Source organism: Macrosteles quadrilineatus, unplaced genomic scaffold (genome assembly GCF_028750875.1).
Source record: "Macrosteles quadrilineatus isolate MER2022 unplaced genomic scaffold, UCM_ALF_1.0 Scaffold_1__1_contigs__length_201487025, whole genome shotgun sequence".
Lineage (NCBI taxonomy): Eukaryota > Metazoa > Arthropoda > Insecta > Hemiptera > Cicadellidae > Macrosteles > Macrosteles quadrilineatus.
The window spans coordinates 84,686,751-84,694,353 of record NW_026542594.1 but is presented as its reverse complement, the minus strand read 5'-3'; the positions used below and the strand labels follow the sequence as shown (position 1 = coordinate 84,694,353).

The following is a 7,603-nucleotide window of genomic DNA, read 5'->3' as shown; positions in this document are numbered from 1 at the left end:
ATTGTTTTCGATTTCTCAGCATGCGTTGCGGGTCTAAAGTAGCATTTTTACTCTCTAGGGAGTAAAAATCATTTTTAGATTCTAGGGAGTAAAAATCTGCTGTTGTAAACAGTTGTAAATTTCGATTGTGGCAATCGTATCACGATTGCAAAAAAAACTGAATCACTTACTAAACAGCTGCTTATTAGCAGAATTCAAAACAAGCTGGATGTCGTTTTGAGAGGTTATCTTTACATAAAAATTATTTCGTTTTCTAGCTTTGTTTTTGTTAATTTTTAATGCAATATGACGGGAAAATATAGTTCACCACACGGGCAAAAGTTTACTTTTTTAAGCTCGCTTACTTTTTGACCTCGGGTCAAAAAGAGTCACTTTAGGCCCTAGTGATGAAATATACTATGTTGTTTTGTTACATTTATACAATCAAAGCCAAATAGAGAATCCAATATACTTGTTTTGAACCAATATCGTAAAAGCAGCCCAATAAACCCACCTTTATAGTTGTGATCCAAGCTATGTGACGTCACGGTAAATGACTTCCTGCCATTCTTCCATCTTATATTGACAAAAGATATTGGTCATCACGTTTTACTGTACACATCTTTTCTCATCCTGTTTTCAGAGATTATAGTCACTAAAACATGTACAGCTTAAAGTATCGGGTTGCTTAAATACTACTTAGAAATGGTTCTCAGAACTTGGCACTAATTTTCTAAACATTCATCAAAGTCCTTCATATTTGGCAACGTTTGGAAAATCTTTTTTAAACGATAAAACCTATTTCTTTATTTCCTATTAATTTACAGTTAGTTATGTGCGAGGATATAAGGTAAAGAAATTTAGGTTAACAACCTCCTAAGTATTTAAGCTCGTTTAAAAATCCTTGTTCCATTCGGCAATGTATTTTAAAGTGGAAGTGCATTTTGCCAGCATCCTGCTATTACTGCTTGCCACTGCAACTTTAAGATTATTTTGATGGCGAAATACTTAACACATATGTTTTCTCTAGCAGTTCGGGTTGGTTAGTTATGAATCTGAAAGTATTTTTAATTAAAAATATGTGTAAGTATAATCTAAGGTGTCGATTTGTTTATTTAATTTCATAATAATAATACAAAACAGCATATGCCAATTACATTGTAGCATTAACCATGCACAAATGTTTACAAGACGAATTATAAACACGATATAAATATAACTAGGAAAAGTGTCCGTTTTTCCTGGGTGGCAATCTTGACACATAATAACTAAAAATATAAATACAACAATGTCAATACATTATAATGTAAACTAATATGTTATACTCTTTCTACGTTTTACTGAGGCTGTGGCGTGTTCAGTATCTCTGTAAAGTTTTTTCTAGACACTCCATTGTTTAAAAGACGCTGAACCCTCTAGACCGTTAGATAACCTCTAAACTGCAATTGTTTACTCTAACATTGGTCAGTCATCGTCAGTGTGATTCGACGTTTTGTTTTTAAAGTTTCGCGCTAGAAGGTCAAGCGACAAACGCGTGATTATTCAAAACCAGAAAGGTCAACCACAAATTACTAGTGTCAGCTTGCACTTTGATATAGACTATATAAGTTAGCAACATAAGAAATAACTATCCTTATTTTAAAGAATGTTCAGTTGAAAGTAAATGTGAATTGTTAAAAATGATATTATTAACTAGAAATAACTATCCTTATTTGAAAGAATGTTCAGTTGAAAGTAAATGTGAATTCTTGAAAATGATATCACCAACTGTATAACCGTTACTAAGTAGGTTGTCATATATTATACAATCGCAAAAGTGAATAATATTATCATGGATGTATTGTAATTTTTCTCATAAAATAAACTCGGAAGTCAATTTGTTAATTGATAAACGTTACATTTATTCCTCTCACATATTTTATTAATTTATTAAGAATAATGTAATTTGTAGTTATTATTATTTGGCAGTTTTATTTTCACAGACTAATATGTTGCATTTATGTGGTAAACATAATGTAATTTTTTCCTCTATCATGTTTTAGTATCATGAGAGTAGCTTCATTTGTCTATACTTTTCTAATAATGTTGGTTTTATTTCTAATTTGAATCCATGCACGAAATAGACTATATAGTATAGTAAATTAATGCTTTATTAAATTGAGTGTTACAGAAATATACATAAATATAAAAGAAACAAATGGGTAATATTTACACTTATATACACATAAATATCACAGAGAATTTTAATTGACCGCTTGACAAAACCACCTGAATTCCACTATCTGACCCTGACTATCCTGGGTCCATTCCGCAGAGGATAATGGGAACAGAGACCCGCACATGTCTGGAACAACAAGTAGTATGATTTAATACAACTGTGCACTGCAATAATCTTTTATAATTACATTTTCAACTTCTGGTGAGTACATATTCTTACATTCAACGTAATCTAAAATAAACACGTCTTTTTAAGATATGTACACTCAATTTAGAAAGTAAAATTACTACGATAAAAACCCATCAAAATATGGAACACCTTTTGTTACAGTAATTTGAAAAACCAACCCTATATTTTACGCATTCCTCGGGAAAAGGGAACGTAAATATGTATATATTTACTAACTTCTACTTCATAGCTTTATTTGTACCTGCACATAGACAAATTTATCTTCATATTTATCATTTTTCTTTATAATGGAGGGATCCACTAATAAATACTCGTAAATGATTACTGGTAATGGGATCAAACATGCTGATTATCTTGACCACCTTTTTATTTTACACCATATAACAAGCTAATAAAAAATTAAGATTTTACAGAATAAATTAAAAGGAAATTACACAAAACATACTTTTATACAAAAGTGGTAGACATTGATAGTGATGGTTTGGTGTGGTAATATTGTATTTACATATCCAAACTATTTGTTTTAGTGACTAAAATATGGTTTTGAATGAACTAATGAGAACCGTGCGGTGTTGCCAAATCTAATAACAGCTGATTTGAAAATATTGCTTTGTATATTTTAAATAGTGTTGTCAACAGGCGGTGTGGCAACGTCGCACTAGCCTTGTCTTGTGATTGGCTGACACCAACTGAAAACTTACGTGGTCACGACTATAGTGTTGTTTGCTATACGAAATTATATTTAACTACGTAGTAGTATGAAATTTATTGACAAGTTAAAACTTGCATTTATTTTCATTGGCTACGTTTCCCATAACCTATACAAATTGTACTTGAAAGTGTCAGTCTAACGTCGAACTTTATTTATGAGGAAAGATATGGATTCAACTGAGGAATGATAAATATAGAAAAAAACCATTTATAACCAACTAAGCATGTCTAACACAAATTGCCATTTTGACGTCCCTGCATGAATAATAAGGCACTTCATAAAAGTACTATAGTTGCAGGTACAGCTTACAAGTTACTGTATTGTAAATATATAATGAATACTAATATCACCATTGTACATATGAACAGTGTTCTGGCTTGAAATTAAAAAAAAACTTAATCAATTATCATCCTATAACTAAACTGAGACAAATTCTCATGTTAGAGGTTATCCTATACGTAAACCGATATGTATGTATATCCCAAACCACTGTCCCTTATTACCATCATAATACAGGGTGTTTATAAAAAACCTGATCGATTTTAACTTTGTCTCACTCATTCCGTGTTAGAGGTAGAGACCTCTAATTTTCATTATTTGTTAGGGAAATTCAAAAAGTCTTATAATCAGCTGTTTTATTAGCAGTACCTTCTTACATTGTTGTGTGATAAACAAAAACAAATAAGTAACATTTTACGATGGATCCTCGAGTGAAGACGCAGTGTGTCGAGTGGTTAATAGAAACTAAGTCTCCTCTTGCTGATCAGCGTATATTTAGAAGGAGATTTAACGGAAATCCTCCTTCAAAGAACACGATAAAAGCATGGTATGAGAAGTTCATGGCCCATGGGAGCATACATAACAGAAAAGGCAATGGTCGCCCAAGGGTAAGTGAAGAAAATGTTCAAAGAATTCATCAACCATTTCTTAATAATCCGAGACAATCAACAAGATCTGCAGCTCGAGAGTTGAATATTAAGCATTCCACTCTATACGGTCTTATAAGTTACAGATAGTTCAAAAGATTACGCGACAAGACTGGGCCAGACGCAGAGAATTTGCAGTTACAATGCTCGACCGTTTAGAAACTGACAATAACTTCTTAAACCGGATATTTTATTCTGATGAAGCTACGTTTCATGTATCAGGGAAGGTGAACAGACACAATGTTAGGATATGGGGATCTGAGAATCCTCATTTTCACCAGGAGCATACTAGGGATAGTGAGAAGGTGGATGTTTGGTGCGCCTTATCTTGCAACAGATTGTTCGGCCCTTTCTTTTTTGCCGAAAGAAATATCAATGGTACCATTTTCGTGGATATGTTGGAAAACTTTGCCATTCCACTGTTTGAAAATGAGCAACCAAACATGATGTTACAACTAGATGGCACTCCACCTCATTGGAGACGGTTTGTTCGTGACTGTCTCGACGAACATTTCCCAAATCGTTAGATTGGTCGTGACGGATCCATACCTTGACCACCAAGGTCGCCAGACATTACCCCATGTGATTTTTTTGTTTGGGGGTTTGTAAAAGATCGTGTTTACTCCAACAAAGCCAACAGCCTGGAAGAAATTAAGCAAAAGATCAGAGAAGCATTTGATGAAATTGATGTTCCGATGTTGCGGCGAGTTTGGGCAGATCTCGAACACAGACTTGATTATTTAAGAGCTAATAATGGAAAACATGTAGAAATAAGATAGTGTGAATGCGTCATCGTAAACTTAAGAAAATTGTCTTTAATTTAACATTAATTTTAAAAAATGTGATGAAAAATAAAAGAGCTATGACTGTTTAAAATCGATCAGTTTTTTTATAAACACCCTGTATTTTAGTTTGTGATAAGCGGAATTGCAGCCCAGACCTGCAAGATAAAGGTTGGTCCTTCACACTGACCATCAGCCATACCGATTACAATACCAAGTTTACTTACAGTTAAAGCCTGGAGTTGAGTTTCTTGAACGCTTGCTCGGCCACATTAGGTTCTTTAGGGACCATTTTCTTCGGGAACTTGAGTGTTTTCCCGTGCTTCACCAGTTTAACTCCAGCCTTCCCTGAAGTCACGTGCCAGTATATGGTCTCTAACGCTCGCCCTCCTCGCACCACACGGGTCGACGACGGTAAGGCCATTCTGTGTAAACAATAAAACAGCTGGTAGAATCAAGCAGTGTTTGACATGAATAGATTACACCTTGCACAGGAGGTTTCTTTTGGATTGCCATTAGAAATCATAAACAGTGAGAGTCCAGACCATTGACCTTTTAAAATTAAAAGTAGACTTTTCGTCCTATATTAAATTCTGAAGCATTTTTATATTTTTATGATTGAGCGCTAGTGTTGACAATTCTTTTATGCGGATTTTATTATATCCACTTAACTCTTTGGTTTTAATACGACAGTACGAGTATTACTTTGAAAAATTATGGTTTAATTTTTTGTAGTAGCTGGTTAAATAACGAGATTCATAGTAAAAAGCAAAACGCCCTATACACAAACAAGATTAACCAATATTGAAATGCCCTTTACCTGGCCCGTAAGGATAATATATCTATAAGGAGTTTTCTTTTTCACAACGATCCAAACTAATCCCAGTCTAACTGGGAGTGAAGTAAATTACATCAAGGCCACACTATACATGGACCAGTTCTCTTTACCTAATTCGTACTTTTCTACACCAACTATGCATCAATATATATACGAATAGTAATTAATGTACGTATTTATGGCGTAGGTATAATATAAGAAATATAAAGGGTCGCGCATGGATGTTTTACTAACTATTTTTCTCAACTTTGTAAAGAAACTCATGAGGGAAAAGTGTGAGATACAGCTCAAAGTTTTACACTAACAGGAGATAACTTGTACTTTTAAGAAACTCTCTTCTTTTAAGCTACTAAGTCTGCGTTTAGAGTTCTTCTCCTCTTTTGCGTGCTTATCATAAATGAACCTATCTTCCCTGGCGGAACTCGATTTACCATTTCCGCCCTTCACGACAAATTCTAAATAAGTTTTTGATGTACGTTTCAAACACATACGAGATTGTAGCTTAAATTGTTTTTAACAATATTTATAACCTGTGATAGTGTTATTCATTTTGTAATTTATGTTCTCTATGCTAACAATAACTTTGAGCTGTATTATCTCACTAAGACAATGCAATTAAGATAGTTACTGAGCATTTAATCTCCAATGTTTCCTTCAATGTTAGAAGTCAGGAGTTATATTTACAATAAGATAGTAGTATTTCAGATACCTTTGGGAAACCCAGACGTTATGGGAGAAAGCTCTAATGTAGAATGTAGATGTAACTCTACTAGTGAGTATTGGTTGCAAACGTAAAGTTTGCAACTACGTGTTCAAACTAATATGATATAACTGTCCCTGGGGTAGCAGGAAATCAAAACATATTTGATAGCTCATGATAGGAAACAAACTAGATACTTGCACATTCCACTTTATTTAATTAACAAGTATTTATTAATGCTTCCTAGGGTGACAATTAAGTCTTAGGACTACTTTATAACTTTAAAACGAAAAGAGATATCACAACCAAATTTGACATGCCATTACTGGTAATAAGTAGCTAGCTTTTTGTGTACATGGCGATCGGGTGTCACCTATGGGGGATGGCCCACAGGTAATATTTTCCTATTTCATAAAGCAAAACTCCTTTAGCTTCTAACAATTTGCGGCAATAAGACCGTACATGTACTATTAATGAAGTAGGCTACTTAATATCATTAAGACCTAGGGTACAAACATATCAGTAACAGAACACAGTATAATATTTTTGAAGCAGAAAGCCTAATACTCGGCCCATAACAAACATATGTTTAAAATTGTACTCCCAATATTACAGCTGAAATTGGATGTGGCATTAGTTGGACACTTTAGGGGCTTTGTAAATACACATTTTGTAATTTTTTTTTATTTACATGGTGCATTGGTGTGATGTTATTATTTTTTAAATGCAAAAAAACAGAAACATTTGTATGATCAGTATGTTACTTAAATAAACATATAGTTTTGTTTGCGCGAAAATATTTTCTATCTCAAATCATTTACTGAATTACTTACGTTTACTTCAGTTTACAAGCCCAGTATCGCATCACACACAAAGTATCATATCAAACTGATTATGGCTATTGGCAACCTTCTTTTAAACCAAGTGATAACTCGGCCTCGCCAACTATCGCGATGTACTTTACCCCTTCTCCGTCCTTCTTCACACAAACTGTATTAACCCATAAGGGTTCAAGAATTACTTATCGCAAGTGAATTTGCACAGCTTATATAAATTATACATAAGCTTCACTTACTTAACAAGTAGTGTTTACTTAATTGTATTACTTACATGATGTGTATTGTTTTCTCAAAACCTCCATACACAGCTTACCTCATGCAATCCACAAATATACTGATTAAAGCTTATTAATATCTAGTCTAAAGCAGTTATAGCGTCAGTTATGCTGGGAGATTTTTGTACCTTATTAAAAAAAAATC

At 33.5% G+C, this 7,603-nt stretch overlaps 1 long non-coding RNA gene across 1 annotated transcript; it reads right to left on the bottom strand.

The window, feature by feature from the left end:
• Nucleotides 1–2,108: 2,108 nt before the first annotated feature.
• Nucleotides 2,109–7,285, bottom strand: LOC128982131 (uncharacterized). Its single transcript, XR_008489539.1, has 3 exons — nt 7,178–7,285; nt 5,034–5,231; nt 2,109–2,323 (listed from the first exon to the last, which is right to left on the bottom strand). It is a non-coding gene; the product is annotated as an uncharacterized LOC128982131 (long non-coding RNA).
• Nucleotides 7,286–7,603: the final 318 nt, after the last annotated feature.